General features: G+C 45.9%; 1 long non-coding RNA gene across 1 annotated transcript; it reads left to right on the top strand.

The window, feature by feature from the left end:
- The first annotated feature begins 13,247 nt into the window (after window positions 1-13,247).
- Window positions 13,248-17,329, top strand: LOC121071101. The gene is made up of 2 exons (XR_005820385.1): window positions 13,248-17,029; window positions 17,125-17,329. It is a non-coding gene; the product is annotated as an uncharacterized LOC121071101 (long non-coding RNA).
- The last annotated feature ends 1,113 nt before the right edge of the window (window positions 17,330-18,442 follow it).

Here is an 18,442-nt window from a genome sequence, read left to right on the forward strand (position 1 = left end):
CATTGCATTTCATTTTATGCTCTGTAGGGTGAAAGAATGCTGTTGTAAATTGAATTAATGCTTGGTTTTCCTTTGAAATAGTAATACTAAATAAATAATTTAGTCTATGCACAGAGAGAAAAAGAGATAATAGGAAGAAATTGAAGTCAGTTCTAGTCTGTGTTACAAAAAGGGGTGCCCGCTTCAGCATTCCTAACTGTGAAAATGTTTTGTGGACTTAATTCCAAGGAATTAAAACTTTTGTCCACAGTAGAAATGTTGTGTTAAAGATATAAAAAGTTGATGCTGTTAAACCAATGTACCATTTAGCCTTCAGTTACAGCATTGGGAAGACAGGAATATTGCTGTGCAGCGGACTGAAGAGAACTTGAATTAGTTCAGTCAATTAAGTCATGATTAATTTATGTTAGATCTTGTTCTCTTGAGTCTATAAAAACAAAGACTTTAGTTAACTGGCAGCATTTAGTTTAATAAAAGTAAAGTCTTTAAAGATGACTTCAGGAGGGAAAAAAAACATTGCTGACAAAATCAATAGACAGCAAGATTCCTGTTTAATTTGTGTCAACGCAAGTTAAAACAACTTCAGAGACTAACACAAAAGGGACGCTCTCTTCAGCTGGAGAATCCGATTCTCCAGATCCTGATTAGCACAACTAAGCTAGCGGCTCCACGGGAACCTGTGACAAACGACAAATGCAGAAAGCTCCCGTGCCGGCTTTCCCTTCGCTGTTTCCCTGACTTTCCTGTTGGGCTGCCTGTGCCTGATTTAGGCAGAGGAGGAGTTTCAGGACTAGCAAAATGACATTAACGCAACCCCAGCCCTGTATCGAGGTTAGAAGCACCCTAATGATCTCTCTGGTCTCTCTCTTTAGAGACAGATGGCAATATCAAGATAGATTTCAGCATCTCAGGTGAGGACATGGGGACTACCCAGGGGAAGGGCAGTTCAGACGCCAAGCCCTTTCTCCTCACTTACCCATCTCAGAGGTGGTTTGGAGAGCCACCAGAACTGTCCCTCTTCCTCCCAGCAGCCTAAATTTAGGTGACATGAGATCTCTGTAAACAGTTTTACACAACCATAGAAGTTTGATTCCAGCTGAAATCACAGAAATTGAACTCGCATGCATGCAGACCTCTAAAATTCCTCCCCCCCGTAGCCCAACCAAGGTAGCAGCTGAGCAGGAGCCCTTCAGCAAGTCCTTTGCTGCGGTGGAGTTACTGCACGCCCTCCAGAAGCAGCCATTGCCACGAGATGCTCCATCACTTGAATGTGTATCATTAAATATATTTCTATTTAATTGCTGTCATTGCTACCTCTGAACACGACAGCAGCACAGGATTAAATAAGCTGAACAGTGATGAGTTTATGTCTGCACTCCAGAAACCAAGGATTCAGTGCACAACCGGGGAGTTTTCATGGTTCCTGATTAGGGTTCTGCCTCCCTCCTGAGAGCAGATGAAATATCTGCTCCCAAAGAAGAAATGAGGACAGAAGCATTCTCCAAGACATTTCCTGCACAAATGCTTGTGCCATCCCTCATGGAGCCCAGGTTCACAGCAGGAAGGCAGCCCCATACCCCGCAAGCTCCCAGCATCCGTGACACCTCTCCTTCCAGCTGCTGGTGTGAATTTTATTTTTTCCCAAAAGTCAGCCAGCAAAAAATTATACAGTAGCTTAAATTCTGTTATTTTGCAGCAGTAACTGCAGCAATTTCCAGTGGCCCAGAAACTCAACCACCTTTTTTTGCACAGGACTGGCAGACTGGTCCGTGAGGTTGGATAGGTGCCTAAAGCAGCACGAGGGCTGAAGAGCCAAAGCAGGTGGAAGTGGCAAATTCTCCGGCTGAAGGACCTTCAGGATCAGGAGAGCAGCACGGTGAGCAACAGCTTTGGCTGGCTCACAAGAACACAAACAAAAACACAGGCAGGAGCTCAAATGCGAGCTGCTGGAGAGAAGGAAACCTGCCAGCGGCAGGGCAAGGTGGGAAAGGAGTCAGTGAGGGCACGAGTGCCAAGACAGGCAGGAGGCTGGAGGAAAACCCCTGCCATCCGTCTCCAGTGGTGACCTCAGGTCTCAGCTTTGGTGAGAACAGCCCATTTCCTGCACGAGGGCAGGAATTGCTTGCTTCATCCCACGCCTGTGTCCTCCCACCCTCCTGCCCATCACGCAGCATCAGTGAAGGCTTGTGGGGTGCGCACCGGAAGGACAGATTCGGCAGTCGCTGGCAGCCAGTCTGCTCCCGTAGCTCAGCCCTTGTTACCAGTGCCCTGAGGACACCAGCAGAGCTTCGTGGCCCTGGCCAGCCTCACTGGGACCCCAGCCAAGCACCCACTGCCCTGTTGTTCCTGGGCACCCAGAGCATGCCGGAGGCATACCCAGGTGTGCCTGTGCCCAGCTCTGTCCCCTGCCTTCAGGGCTGGACCTCCCCGGAGGTATCCCTGTGCTGTAGGCAGCTTTCTTCCAGCCCTGTCTCCTCCGTTAGCACCACATCTCTCCACAACAAACCCTATGATTTATGCAGTGTTGCACACCCAGCTGCTTCCTCAGCGGTTATTTTCCATATCGCAGGGGAAGCGGCAGGCGTGCCAGGATGCACCTCCACCACCCGCCTCCTGTCCGCCCAGCACAGGTTGGATTCCTCGAGTAAAGGCCCCGAATGTCCTCTTGCTCCCCCTCCTCGTGTCAGCTCACACAGCACTTGGCTATCAGCTTTAGAGCAGCCTGGAAACAGTGTTCTCCTCTGCAGTATCTCCAGTAAATCATTAGCTGGTAAGAGGTTCATGGCAGGTCGCCGCTATTCCAGCCGAGTGAGGGAGTGGCGAGAGCCTTCCCCATGGTCGGGGAGGGACGGGGAGCCAGGGCTGTCCCCACGCACACCAAGAGCTGCTGCGGACCTGTTTGCACAGCCCCGCGAATGCGAACAGTGCCTCCAGGCAGGGGAGTGATGAGAGAGGATTTCTGAGAGCGCTGAGTTGGTTTACAAACATAAATTTGAGCAAAAATCACCAGCTAAAGAATCCCGCGTTGTGTCCTGCCACGGAGGGGAAAAGGCAGAGATTTTCCACCCCGGAGCTGGGCCAGCTGGTGGACCCAAAGTTTGAGGTCAAAGAGGCTTTTAGGAAAAGGCTGGATGTTGGGAACCTCAGGAAAGCCACGAGCCCAAGGCCCAGGCATCCAGGCCCCAACCAGTCGCAGTGCATTTGTTACCAAAACATATTTACTTGCTCTGTGCTGAAATCAATACTTCCCACACATGCCCACACAGCAGAATCTGTTTTTGTGAATAACTGTAAAGAAATACCAGCTAAAAAAAGTTAAAATATAGTGTTTTCTCCCCAAACGTATTGCACAAATCATCCTTGTGTGATTACACACCACCAGAGGGTTTACAAATAAATGTCAACATGTAGGGACTACTTTCTCCTGCTGAGCCTCCTGCATTGCTCATTCCTCATTAAGAAAAATTCCCCTTCCAAAGGGATGTGCCTGCAGTGCAGGCTTTGGCAGTGTACTGGAATATTTTGAGCTCCCCTGCAGCACCCTGTGTTCACACACTCCTCAGCGCTCCAGGGAGTCTGAACACCGGGTGCTTCTGCCTCTGAGAAATTCAGATCTGCTCTTTCTGGGGTAGTTTGGTTAAAAATATCCCTTTGCTTCCCTAGGGCACCAGTGCTTTTCAATTTTATTGTAGAAACGCTTTGCACCCATGCAGAACTGGGGCAGGAGGAGAACGTGTTTGGCGCTGCACAGAACCCACCAAGGAGTTTGTTTCTTCTCCAAACATCATTCTGCAACATGATATAACATGGCAGACACTGGCAAAGAAACAGGATTTCGCTCCTTTTACACTTCTTTCTATTACAGGGCAATACCAGCCTCTCCTTTTGCACAGAGGCCAGCCTTGCCCCATTTGCTCACGCCTCTCTACCCAAAACAGACAGACCCTGAGCAGCGGGACTGAGGAGCAATAAATGAGATTTAAAGGCCCAGACCCGTGGGAAGGAGTTGCTATTAAGCAGCAATGTGCCCAATTACATCCAAAACACAACAGTGGCCCCAAGGGCTTGCAGAGACGCCGATTCTCCACCACCAAGACATATCACAATGGGCACCGTGCCCCCGGTGCCCCAAGTACCAGCAGCAGCAACCTGTCTACAGCCCAGCCAGGAGCTCGAGCAGGGAAGCACTGGGGGAGTTTCCAGCAAAGGCTGACGTCAATCAGCTTCATTTGTAGCGAGGGAGCTATGCTAGCACCAAAGTTTGAAGGAGGTTTTCTCCTCTTACCTCTTTTCTTTGCCTCTCAGTCCCAAATTGATACAGAATGGAAAATAATGGTTCTTGAGCCACCGTGTCTTGCAGGAATACATGCCTGCTGTAACCAGTGCAGCAATCAACAAGCACTTTCCCAAACTCCTCCCTGTCCCTCTGTTCATACGTCTGCTGCCATCTCCACCAGTGGGGTTACCTGGCCCAGGAGGAGCCGTTCTGAGTCAGACCCAAGACCAAAACCATCTCAGCCAAAGCCTTGTCCTTGAAAACAGGCTCATATGAAACAGAGCTGTATGAAGTGACCGGACAAAACATAGCAGGTAGGGAGTATTCCTGCTCCTGGCCACCTCCTCCCACTATACTCAATCGATATCCCTTAGAATACATCTTTGAGGGCCATAATATTCCTCTCTCTCTCTCTCTGTGCCTGTTGGTTTCATCTACCAAAAAAGACACTTGCAGAAGGATCTGCTCATCCGCCAACACCAGCCTGCACAAAGAGCATGGTCACATTATTTCACACCGGCCTCCTCTCCAGGCCTCTGCTCTTTCTGCTCCGTTTGGTGCCACCAACCTTTTCCTCCTTCCAACCTTTTTCCTCCTTACTTCTCACACCAGCCCTCGAATGAAGGCTGTGACCTCTGCCTGTAGGAACAGCACGTGTGAAACAGCCTGCGAAAAGGGCAGAGAGGAGGCACCCACCAGGCCTCACGCTTACACTGACCTGCACATGCCCCAGGCAAGAACCACGAGCTACGGCTGGATGTCCCACCAAGGATCCACCTCCGCCTGAGGTGCCTTCTGGTCCACCTCCTGCCAGCTTAGGGAAACGGGAACCTCTGGGACTTGCTTAATGGTAGCTTCAGGTACCTGCGGAGTAAGACCCACATAAGGTGCCCAGGATGAATCCTTGCCCGTTAATGATGCAAGAGGTTCATACATTTCCCATCAACGAGCCCTGGCCGTACTGAGTGTGTGTGGCCAGAGGGACAGCCTCCTTCATCCCAAATTTCTGCTTCTGGGTCAGGCCCTGAAAGAAGCAGCACGCAGGAGGGACAGTGTGAATTATGGGGTGAAGCTTCAGCAGCTACTTGTCCTGCCACTTATCTTCCATGTAAATGGCTGAGAGCAATTAGTAAAATCCGGGGTCAGCAGCTCAGTGTCACCTTGTAAGAACCCTCAGGTCTTCTGCACATGTCCCGGAGCTGCTGGCGCCTGCCTTGGGAGCAGGTTGCAGTGGCATCACACAGGTTTGATGTTTCACAAGGGGATTGATGTGGCCGTCTGTCCAGTTGGACACGCATCTGTGTTTGCCTCTTTGCAGAAATATCTGTGCAGACCATTTATGCTTTGCTCACTACTTTGCAGCAACTGAACTCCCAAAGCCGCACAGGGTAATCTCATTGACAGCAGCAACTGACGGACGGAATTACGCTTAATGAAACTGTATGGGCTATTAAACAAAAGGAGTCTTCCAAAATAGGATTATTTCAGCTTCAAAAGTGCTGTCTTGCTTTCTTCTTCTGCCTTACTAAGTAAGGAGTTCTTTATGAAACCCGGAGCTGTGCAGTACCTGGCTTCAGATGTCATTTAGAGCAGATGTCATTTGTAGCAGATTGCTCTTTTAGTTAAGGTAAAAGAATTGGAAAGGGATTTTATTTATTTATGTTTTCTTTAGAATAAGAGAAAATATGCTGCTCTAGACTTGACTAAAAGAGTGGATTGTTAAAAGAATGTTACTTAAATTAAATAAACAAACGCATCTAACAGCTTTAAGCCTGCACCTAGGTTTTACTAACTTCACAGGAACAATCTGACCTGCAAAAGTGAGTTAAAACCTCTGTCTATTAATGTCCAAGCTCATGTCTGGGGCAGTATCAAAAGCCAGATGCCTGGAAAAAATTATAAAAATGCTGCAGTTGGCAAATGAGGAATAATCACTTTCCATATACATCCTCATCCAATATCCTAAAAGCAGAGAAATAGCCTTCAAGAGCTATGCTAAATAGAGTATAGCATATGCCAAATATGCAAAGGAAATTGTACTCAGGACTGCAATTTAAATTTTAATGAAGGATTTTTTGGAAAAATACATATTGCAAAGACAAAACATGAAATATTTACACAGAAGATTCAAACCTGAAACAGCAGGAGCTAATAGCCAGAAGGGGCTCTGGGTTTTAAATCTTTCCAGCAGGAAAGGAAAGGAGGAAGCGCAGGAAAACGTTCCTATCACTTAATCTTATACATTTTGTAAATTTCCAGATACGTTCCATAATTATGAAACAAATCTGGGTATTTGTGGGAAGTACAGATGAAACACTTTGCAAAACAGGAGTTGGCAGAGTGACCTTTTTGCAGTCTAAGAGCATCAGGGTTGCTCTCTGCCACACTGCAGGTGTGCTCCATGATGATTAATGCACAGCAATGAACATGGTATCACTTCTTATATCGGTATTACATCACATCAAGTCATTACAGCAAGCCCCGCTCCAAACAAGGAGCCATTATACAGCTGTACCAGATGCTCACCGACAGAAACATTTTCTGTGAAGGGTGATGTAAATAACAGGCAGGTCCAGATGCTGGCCTGCAGGGACCCAAAGAGCAAAACGAGGTGGGAATGAATGGGTCTGGGTTCCCCCTGTTCTGTAACGAGGAGCCCGTAACTGGCCTGATGGAGCAACACTCAGCAATCCCAAAAACTGCTCTATGGCATGATTAGGCATTGGTTGGGGGGAAGAAAAAGGGAAAAAGAAAAAAAGAGTTCAAGGTTATATCACCTGTGATCAAGTGAGAGAACACTGGCGCTAAGCTTCTCATCTCTCCAAATGATTTCATCTCTGGGCATATTATAAAGTCTCCTACTCCATAAAAAAAATCTCTTTGCTCAGGCACAAATTAATGAAAATTAGACTCAGCGCCGTACATTACCGTTTCCCTCCTGAACAAAAAGAATTGTTTAAAGGGTTCCATTAGAAATGATTGGTTCCTCTGCATAGTGGAGCTAACGTTTTTTGTGAAGCTAATAAATCAACGTAATGATAATTTGACAAAGATTCAAGATATCTGTAAGACTTCCTAGAAATTAAAATCTATTCAACTGGGGGAGAAAATTAAGTTAGTGACCTAGGTACAGAAGGAGAATATTTCAGATATCTGTTCTTTAGTTTCCCTTAGTTCATTACTTTCTTTCATTGGTTCTTAACTCTTTGTTACAAAGCAAAGCAGGTGCACATGCGCAAATATCCTGGTGTGCATATATCAGCATGTGTTTGTATGCTTGAGGATATGATTATGGTCAACCATAAAGAATTAAACCAATTACAGCTCATCCAAAATTGGAAGGAAGGGAGGAAAGGAGGAAGGGAGGGTAAACGCAAGCCAAAACTAACTTGCAGCCATTTCATTCTCAACAAATAAGTCCCTTTCCACGAACGTGCCCATGTGGTTTTGAGAAACACATGCACAAAAAATGTGTATTTTCAGAATTTTTTATTTTTTTAAGCCATCTAATATTTGAACTGGTAGAGTTCATTTTCTCTAAATCCAGCCTATGGTTAAGCACAAGACCTACGCAATTCAGGTAAAACTCTCTCCATAAACCCAATACATAAATGCCAGAAAAAAATCACTGGAAAATACACCGTGATGCTTGCTTTCTTGCATTAGAAAAGTTCAGAACATAAATTTTTCAGAACATAAATTTCCACTTAGATACCCAATAAGGTGATTTTTTTTAGATTCATTGTTTGGACACGAAGCTGGAGTGCTTCTGGGCAGAAAAAGCAGAATGCTAATCCCACTGAAAAGAGCCTGGGATAAGAATAAACGAAGGAGGACGCTGGAAGATGGCATTGGGCAAGGGCTGGAGCGAAGGCAGGGAAGAAGAGGGATGTGTGGGATCCTTCTGTGCGGGGTGTGAGGACCAGAAAGCCAATACATGCTGCCAGTCTGACCATACTCAAGCATCCCTCAGCCTGGGTGATTTCACTGCACATCTCCACGCTAGACCTCGTTACACGAAATCTCCAGTCGCAGAGACTATGGATGAACTTCCCTGAGTGCTGCATGGCTGGGGAGAAGGAAAGCATTCTTCACAATCACATTTTTTTCCAGATCACCTCCCCCGGGGGGGTCGGAGGAGCATTTCACCCCAACAAACCTCTGCTTCAGCACTCTCAGTCCTGCTCACTAATTAGTGCACATGATCAGCTAGCCAAAGAGAGCTGCACACACACACTATACAGGAAGAGAAACCAGACATACATAAATTAGGACTAAATTCAGTGTTTTCCAGAGAAACAGCCAGAGTTTCCAGCCTCAACTCCCCCTCAGATAAGGCTCATAAGCACTACACTCTTCTTACTCCCATCCCTCGCTGTTCGTGCATCTGGGTGTTCACAAGGCTTTGATATCTGTGAGAAGAAATGCTCCCAATTATCAATGAATCTTTATCCTCAAGTGTAATTAACCTCACTATCCTTTCATTTACAGCACCACCGAAATCAGAGATAGGCTGCTGGATAGCAGTAGCAGAGGTCTGTGCCTGCCTGCAATCAAAGCACCCAGGGATGTTATTGCTCTGATTATTCTAAATACCGATCTGCCCTCCTAAAAGTGATTTTAAGTGAGGGGGTGGACACCAATATGAAAAGATTGCTAAAAATTGGGCTGTAGGTCCAATTCACTAAGAGACGCAGAGCTACTGATATTCTGTCTCCTGCTAGGAGGAAGTCTAAGATTTTAACATTACATTTCCACTTAAATTGGAATATAAAGTCAGAATCTGAGCTTTGCAATGAAATAAAACACTCTGAAAACAGTTTGGTACTATTCTTATGCCTTCTCTCCTGATGAGGTCAGAACATTTCTTGTAGGTCAAAGCTTTAAAAGCTTCATTTCAATCTCCTTTTCGCCCTGACTTTAACATCACATAATGCCCAGCCTCCCTGAAGAGTTAAAGTAAAGTTGAAGCAGAAGATCCTGGCAATACCCTTAGGCCTTCTCACAGAGTAAGAATTTTAAAAACAGTGTCAGAAAATCCTTCACGAGGAAATCACCTGCTCCTGGTGGTACCAGCCCCACACACTTGTCTCCCCAGGCTCTTGAAAATTGGCTGCCACTAACGAGTTTACAGAAATCCCACTTTTTAATGCACTGCACTGAAACACAGTTTAGCAAAGAAAAATCACTCGTGTGAGGAGCAGATCTAAACAGAAACAATCAAATACTTCCCCTGTACTTAATAGCAGAGATGTCAACGCAATACTAACAAGGTTTTAGCACAGTGAAAAAACTGCCACATTCTGGGGGAATTTACAGCAGCAACGCAGAGCTTGATTGCAATTAAATGTACTTAAAGTTATAAATTCTTGCTTCATGCATCCCCCAGCTCTAAATGCGTCACAGGTGAAACTAAGCCTTCTCATCCCCACTTTGCATATGGGAAACTGAGGCAGGTATAGTTAAAGCGCCAGGAGGCTGGAGGTCAGAGGAGAGGTGAGGTTTCCTGAGTCCTAGGTCAGATCTCTGCGCAGCAGGAATTGTCTCGCAAGCTGGAGGGTAAGGCTTCCCATAAAGGGGAACCCGAAAGGGGCACTGCGCGATCCGCCGTGCAGAACAGCAAGCATCGGACTAAAAAACAAACAAAAGCTACCGAAGGCATAAGCGATAGCCAAACATTTCTGCACATGGAGTGGGAAGGCTGCTCTTATGAGCCCAGCAGAACTCAGCCTGAGCCTCGTCAGAAAGTCACAACTCAGCTAACCACAATGGGGTGCTTCTTTTCCCCCTGTGCAGGGTGATATTTGGGAGCAATCACAGTGCCCCCCTCCTACGCTGCTATGTCCATTCCTGCCTCGCTCCACGCCACAGAGCCCCCTTTACAGGTCCTGCTCCTTTCAGCTCTCCCGACCCCTGCAGCCCCCTCAAGCCAGCTCCTCCAGGCTGCAACGAGCACCCCACATTCACACCAGGGTGGTGCAGAGAGAACCCGGGCTGTCCCGTGGGTGACAGAAAGACACCCAAGCAGCAATTACTGCACATCTTATGGCTTACTAATTATGGCTCATCTTGCACAGATATAACCACCTGCACAAGGCAATGAAAAGACCAGTGCTAACATTTTTCAATAAGCTGTTTTAGGCTGTTATATCCATTAGGCATGGATGCTTGTGCGGTGGGAGCCAGGCATGAGCACCCCAGCCCTCACACCTGCGGCACAGGCAGGCAGGCGGCACTGGGAAAGTGCTTTGGTAGCCTGGTTTGCCCTGAGATGCTGGCAAGACTTCAGCTCAGGAGTCTGCCGCCTGTAACACGGCGTTTTTATTCTTCACAACACCAGGAACCAGCCCATGACTGACTGGTGATCAGGAGAAGCAATTTGAAACCAAAACCGAACATCACTCAAAATAAATCGGGTGGGTGGCTACAAACCCAAGGCTCTCCTTGGGCACTGTTAACGAGGATGCAGCTACAGGAGGTGAGCGCAGGAACTTCACTTACCGAGAGCCACGCAAGGGTGGCAGAGCACAGAGCTGCCTTGCAGGTAACGCAGCAAACGCGAGCATCCAAGGGACATGTTTCTAAGGGATCAGGCATCTGACTAAGAGAAAACATGAGGGAAAAAGTAAAAAGCCCTGAGCTACAGGGCCAGCTGATGAATCATTCAAAAACTAGCTGCTAAAAGCCCAGAGGATTTGTTCACCAGCTGCTCCTGAGAGTTGTGTACTGATGTCGCCTTGAACCCAGATGAAGCAAGCCACATTATGTAAAGAAAAAAAAGAAAACACCCTGAGCCTCATAGCTCCGTTCACACCTTCACTTTTACCTTGTGGTGTTAGATCTCACAAACTGCCAGAGCCAGGTCCTGCCTCCCCTGCAGCACCCCTGGGCGATGCTCAGCTTCCGCTGGCAGAAGCCAGCCCGTGGTGGAAGTCAGTGCTGGGTATCGAGCACCTGCATTTAAATGCACAAACTGAGAAGTGGCTGTCAGGTTAGAATAAAGTAATTTAAACTATATGGTAACAAAGAAGCCTCTCTGTACCATCTTGTCACTCTGCTTGTTAAAATTAAAGTTATTTTTATTTCACAGACCACATTATTTTATAGAAGCTGTCTGTAAATGAGACTTGACCAATCCACAGGGGAATGGTCTTTTCTTCATTCCTTAAATTAATGTTTTTTTTCTAACTTAATCTTCTGACAAACAATGGGCAGCTAACAAAGGAGTTCACTTGTGGAGAGAAAAACTGTGTGGAAAGCTCTCCCTTCCTGTCTGTGCTGTTAGTCGGTACCATGACTCTGTGCGAGCACAGCTACAAATGAAGGGTGGCTGTGGGATCAGGGCACAAAAGGTTAATTAAAATGCTTCAAGAAGAACAAGGAAGATAATTGTAAAGCAATCCCAAAGAGCAGAACTACCTTTAGCTTTGCAGGGTTTTCTAAAGCTGCTGCTTGCTAAACAAAATGCTGGTTTCTGCATTGCCATAAATGCCATTTCATTGTTCCGTTCACTGAAGGATTCGCTGCATTGCTACCTTTTTTCCATTCCAAATTTTGCTGGACTTTCTCTGAATTCCTTGCAATGCCTTTTGTTTTTTCCTCTTGTTTGGCTGAGTTTTGTGGATCTGAATCCCTGCAGGGACTACGCCAGCCGCTCACTTTGTGTTTATGGCCACGTGCCTCCTACAAAGGACACTGGGCAGACTCTGAGATCCTCTTTCAAAAGCCCTAACCAGCTGTCATCTCCATGTTTCTCTTCTCCAGCTGATTCCCTTCCCTATCTCCAGACTCACAAACTCTCAGGCAATCTGTTAGAAAATTGTCGCTTGCTCCTCTGCTGCACAGTGCCCACAACAGGAAGATGACGCAGAGCTAAAAGTTTGTTTTTTCTCCATTTTTTCCTTGTTGTTGTTGCTTTGATTTTGTTTTTGTTTTAAATCTGTGCAGAAGCCCAGTGGCACCCTGGGCTCCCTGCTAACAATGATGCCATGGGGCTCGCACCTCACCAGAACAGTGCAGGGAGGGCTCGCTCCATCCCCGCAGAAATCACATTTGGAAGTTCATTTTGGATGGTCCTGAGCCTTAGTTTTGGCAACAGAGAGCACATGCCCTATCCAAATGAGCAGTCCCAAAAGAGAAACCTGATAAGTCTCAGGCATACAAAAAATAAACTGCTCAACAAGCCACCACTGAATATCTAGATTTAATAATTCCCATTTCTCTTTCCTCATCACTCCAAGGGAACAGGCTGCCACTGCTCCTTCACACCTGCTCTTAGATTAGCAGGATGGAGGCTTACCAAATCCTCCAAGATGGTACCACTCTTATTACTTTCTTATTACCACTCAGTTAAATTACTACAGGAATACAGATCCTAAATCTAAACTACAACCTGTGAATTTCTATTGGTATTTCCACGATTTTATCTCTTCTTTCTCAGCATAGTTCACAGAGTTAGGGAAAATAACCCTTGCATACAATGCTATTTGAGCTCAGACTTGGGGCAACAACTGCAGGAGAAGGTCGTTTCCTACAGGTCTGGACTGAGCTAACTTCATTTTACTGCCTTTACTTTAGGTTAGAAACAGCTTTTTTTTTTAAACAAAACCAGATGTTGCAATCGATTATTAAACAGGACCTTCCTACTGGGCCATGTGCAAGCAATGCTAAAAAAAATCCCAATGATATCTAAAATCTCAGTGCCAGCCACATTCTATGGGCTGGGACAAATTCCTGCTACTAAATGAAAGCACCAGAGGTTCCCTCCTGGTCCACATGAGGCGACAGGGACGCCCTGAACCTGGCTGCACAGAATGCTCACATGCCTTTGCTGCATCAGCCCAAAAGATGATTCCTTTTGCTATGCCAACAAATTGGTATGGGAACTGTAACAAAACCAGAAGTTAAAAATAATAATAATTTAAAAAAAAAAGCTAAATACCATGTAAATGGTTCAGCTCCTGCTCTCCAGCAAAAACAACAATATGCTGAAATAATTTCACCCAGCTGCATTCATTTTGGGTAGGAAAAAAACGCATGCTCTGACACCTCCTTTTCTTTCTGATCTTCCCTGATCAATTCAAAACCTCTCAATCCTTACATCATCATTTTGAGCAGTTCATTGTATCCATCACCTATAGCATCAACCTGGGTATCACAAAAGATTTCCAAAACTTTATCAAAAGCAAGCCAACATGTCAGGTATATCACAGGCATGGTCCCACATGAGGGCAACTCAGAAAAATCAGCTTGGGCAAGGTGCTCAAGAGATTAAGACATTCTTTTCTGATGAATGTTAGAGCCTCCCTTTTGTTTAGAAATCTGAAGCCTTTTCCAGGAGGTATTCCTGCTTTGCTCCAGTCTGCTGACTGGGACAATGGAGGCCCCAACAGCTTCTGTGCAGTAAAAGGAGCATTTGTAAATTATGGAATGAGTAGATTAGGAAGCCGTACCGATGTGTAGGCTGCATAACAGCTTCTAAACAATTTAGAAAGGTGAAGGTGGTACTTCTGAGGAGCGTGGTAACACGGGTCTCTGTCAGTACATCCATCTCACCTCTTGCAGTAATATTTACCTCCCGTGGGTAAAGATGTCCTCATTCGGGTGTAGGGGGAAGGGGCCTGAAATACCTCCCCACACCTCCTCATTGATGGCCCGGTGATGACTTCTGTATGAGAGCGCAGCAATTCTGTTTGTTTGCCGTTGTGCCTTTAGCAAAGCATAATCTAGAGACAGGATAAACCAACCCAGACAGATCAAGTAATCCACATGAGATCACGAAGCAAATTGGTACAAGCACTGGAATTAGGGCTTTTGCTCTCCCAGGCCCACTTCTAAGAACACCTGAACATAGAGGCTCCAGAGCATGCAATGCTTTTAAGGGAGAGGGAAATAGTGATGGGTGTATTAATTCTTAAGCTTTCATATCTATTTCACATGACATTTCCTCTCCTGAAAAAAAGGTTCTGGCTTTTTTTTTTTTAATTTTTAAACTAACTGAAGTTGTGGTTCCATAATACCACAGTCACATCCATGGAGTATCAAAACATGCTACTCACTCCATTATTGTCAGTTTTGTTTGTTTCATTTGTATGAAAATGTCCATAATGGACATATTTCCATAAATTAGTTGATATTGTGCTAACAAACGTTACGGATTGGCACAAATTAAAAAATTTATGCCTACAAAGTCTCAATTCATCTTGAAGTTTAATTATAAAAATTTATTGTTAACTTTCTGGTCTTTCCTTAGTAAATGCCCCAAGACAAGAAATAATTATCATAAAATGCAAACATGGCTCCCAGAGGTAACCAGCACAAGGGTAATTTATTGGCTAATAGGGTATCTTAGCATTTGGTATCATGCAAATCCTTCATCGTTATCGAGTTTTAATTTACACCTTTCATTTCCTTTTGCTCTACTAAATCCATTTCTGATGTTGTGTTATCTGTAATCACAATAATTGTACCTCTTTTTTTTTCCTTTTTGGATATGTAACATTGGCAAGAAAATAGCTTATCACTTAAAGACATGAAGGGTCCAGGGTTTTGCAATGCTTTCTGCAACTCAAAGCCATATTAAATAAGTTTCCACAAGTGAAATCTCTCTGTGGGCGCTTTGATCGTCTTTGTGTCAGGGTCTCTGCAGCTCACCAGTTCTCACCCCTCCTTCCAGCAGCCCCAAAATCAGACTGTCAGCTCTCCTTCCCCTGGGGAAGGTACAAAATTCTCCCCTTGCCAACAGAATTAACCCCACCAAGGTGCAGGTCCCTTGGTATTAGCTATGGGACTCCCAAAACCCCAGACTTGCAACTGCCTGACTCAACTCCATCCACACCTAAGGGCTGAAATGGGGGAGTAGGTGCACGAGCCATCACCTCAGCATGGAGCACCAAAGCCAAACAGACTGTCAGGGCTTTGCACCAGCTGATGGCACAGGCAGTTCTTCCTTCCCTTAGTTCTTCCCAGGGAATATTTGGAAGACAGGAAGCAGGATGATACTTCAGCTTTAAATAGAAAAGTCAGCTTCTTCTTCCAGCATGTAGGGAACCTTGCAAAATCATCGGGGATTTGCACTGAGACAGGGATCCCATATGAGCAAACGCTGCTCAGCACGATCATGGTTATATCCCTGCTGCTGCCAACAGGTCACTCGTGAAGGCCTGAGCTTGCTCCACTCTTGGCACAAAATCCCTAAGAGAAACTAAGCTCCACCCTCGCTGCTCATGGGACCTGCCCAAGCCACGCCAAGCTAGCTCACAAGCATCTGAAGGAGCTTCAGATCCAGCTACGCCATGGGCATAGGCTGCACACCAGATGTTATGGACCAAGGAGGGCAGCCTTGCCAGTGCCCAATCTCCAAAATCCTGCTTCCAGTTCACAAGCAGGTCAAGGAAATTCAGCTTGGAGATGAGACTGCCACCAACTCACCCCAGATCAGACATCCAGCATCTCCTGCTGCCACCTGAACCTCCAGGGAGCATCAGCCCGTAGAGAAATCAAATACCCCTGATTTCAGATCTTTCTTTCAGAAGATATTCAGATATTTCTTTCCCAATATAAAATTAGTTTGGTTATGTAATTATTTCCAGTACTTGACCAGAAGTAACTGCAGACGTAAGTGGTACATGCTCACCATCAGCCATTTTCTAGCTTCAGTGCAGGCACTTGGACCATATTGCTGTCAGTAGAGTTCCCTGTCCCGATACTGTATCCTAGTGAAGCATGCAATGTGCCAATTTACGTGTGGGTGGGCTGGTAGCTTCATAAGGAGCCGTGCCACATACTGTGGTGTCTGAAGCACCAGTGTGTGCACTGACACACCACTCAAGGTGACGTTTCCTTTCCATTTTCCCACCAAAGGAGAAGGAGCACCCCCAGGAAGCCCTCTAGACTGTGCTCGCCACGTCCCCAGGGTGTTGGCCACGTGTCTTCCAGCCCACAGCAGACCAGGGCTGCCACACTTGCTACTCAGAACTCTTGTAACAGCCATCTTCAGCAAACGGCCACTACGAACCAGCTTTGTCCATCCTGCGGTCTCCCTCAGCAGAAGGTCATTTTACTACATGTAGCAAGAAGAAACGTGGCCATGGTTTAACGGCAAGAATAGGGATCAGGACTCCTGCATTTCTATTTCCAGCTCTCACAGAAATTCGGGGTGTGCCCTAAACAAAACATTTGTGCCTAGTTGTCTGAGTGCCCACACAGAGACCAGGAGACTTGCGGAGGCTCAGCACTTCTGAAAACCACAAGCTTGCTTTGTGCCTCCGATAATCCACCCGAGCACAGCACTGTGCTGCCTCAGCAGGAACAGAGCGCCTTTTCAAGGCTTGTAAAGCTCCAAGATCATCTTTAAGAAAAAGTGGCACAGAGCAGTCATGCTTACACACCATGCAACATCCTCGGGAGCCTCCTCACAGACCTTCACCCCCAGCTTTGCTCTCCAGCGCCAGCCACAAAGCCTTGCCATAGCACAGGAGCTGCAGTCGTTGATGGTAACTTCAGTTTTTCTTTTTTCTGCTTACAAAGCTAGGCAAATGCTTTTTAATTGTCGATTAATATTCGCATCAAGTGCCGAGTGCCTGGAATTCCTGGGTATGGCTTTTCTGGGCTAGCAGCAACAGCTCCGTGACGGTGATTCACTCGGACACGGCTGAGCGTGCTGCCAGCAGCACCCAAGTTCAGCTGCTGCTGGTGCAGAAATGATTCACATTTCTGATGTTGCTGTCGGACGGAGGGATATAAACTTGTGCAGTAAGAGAACAAATACTGTGAGTCATCCTTTTTTCTTTCTCTTAGACATTTGTTCAGTGCTCTTAACCTAATTGCGCCTGTACTTCTACATGTAGCATTCGGAAAGACAGACGGAAGAGTTTTGCTCTCTGATTACTTCAGCCCTGCCTGCTGCTCCTCCCATGGTGAACTGGAAACAGCACGAGCATGAAACCTATGGGCATGGCAGCAGCTTCACCTCAAACCGTGTACTTTCATCAGTTCTCTGTGCATTTAATGACCTTATATTGCTTAATACTCAAAATCAAAATATACTTCAGATTCTCAACATCTGTGGCATCTGTTCTAGACACCATCACACATAGCTATATGGGGAAAAACAACACAAAAAAACTTTGACTGCCATAAAAACTCCTAAAAAATCAGAAATTTCCATGGGGGCATGTCAGGTAATTACACAGTTAGGAGAAGGTAGATGGGGAGGTGTAGGTGTACAGCACGTCTGCACTGCACAGACCCATCCTGCTCCAATTTAGAGTGGTGCAGTCATGCTGCTCACATCACTATTAGTGCCCAGCTCCATGGTGATTGAAACCAACAGGCACCCTTGGAAACCTCCGTCTGCGTATGGCCTGACGCTCAGACCTCACGGTTTCTGTTTCCAAAAGCATTTAAACCATGGGACTGATCCCTTGCACAGATGCACGGAGATGCTGGAAGCATAAAACACAGCTAATAAATCAAGGCAAAAGCAAACGAGCTAAATGGCTCCTTTAGAAACTTTGTCCAGTCCTAAATTTCCATAACCTAGTGAGGAGGAATTCATGCCAGCACTTCCATTAAAAGAGATATCAAACAAATTCTTGTTTGAGGCAGGTTTTCTCCTTTTACTGTTTCACCATGATCACTATTCATAGCCCACTTCTCACCTTCCAAGCACATTCATTCTCAGCTCTTCTTGTGATGTAAGCGATTATTAGTCTCATTTTATGGATGAGTAAAATGAGGTAGAGAGGTTAACTGATTTATCCATAGGCCTGGCACTATAGAAACATAGACAAAGATATAGAGAGATGTTTTACATTTATTAGTTCTAATATCCTCTCAATCCTGAAGAGTTGAACTTGGGATAATTAAGGCAACTGGCTTTAACAGGCAGCGATGTGCGAGGTAGAGAACCGAGGCAGCTCTTCAAAACCACTACAAAAACACTTCAAAAATAACTTTTCTCTGCTGTACAGGCATGTACAGGATGGGGAGCTTTTTATCCCTGCTCATTTGGGATCACAGATCCAACCTGTGGGGTGCTCAGGTGCAGCCTCTGACAGGCTTTCCCCAGAGGGCATGGGAAAGCCCAGCCCAGGCACGGAGCCCTGCAGGGAGGCATCTCCTGCACTTCTCAATGGCCAGAGTGCTCCCCAAAGCAACACTTGT

The sequence above is a fragment of the Cygnus olor genome, chromosome 5 (genome assembly GCF_009769625.2).
Source record: "Cygnus olor isolate bCygOlo1 chromosome 5, bCygOlo1.pri.v2, whole genome shotgun sequence".
Taxonomy (NCBI): domain Eukaryota; kingdom Metazoa; phylum Chordata; class Aves; order Anseriformes; family Anatidae; genus Cygnus; species Cygnus olor.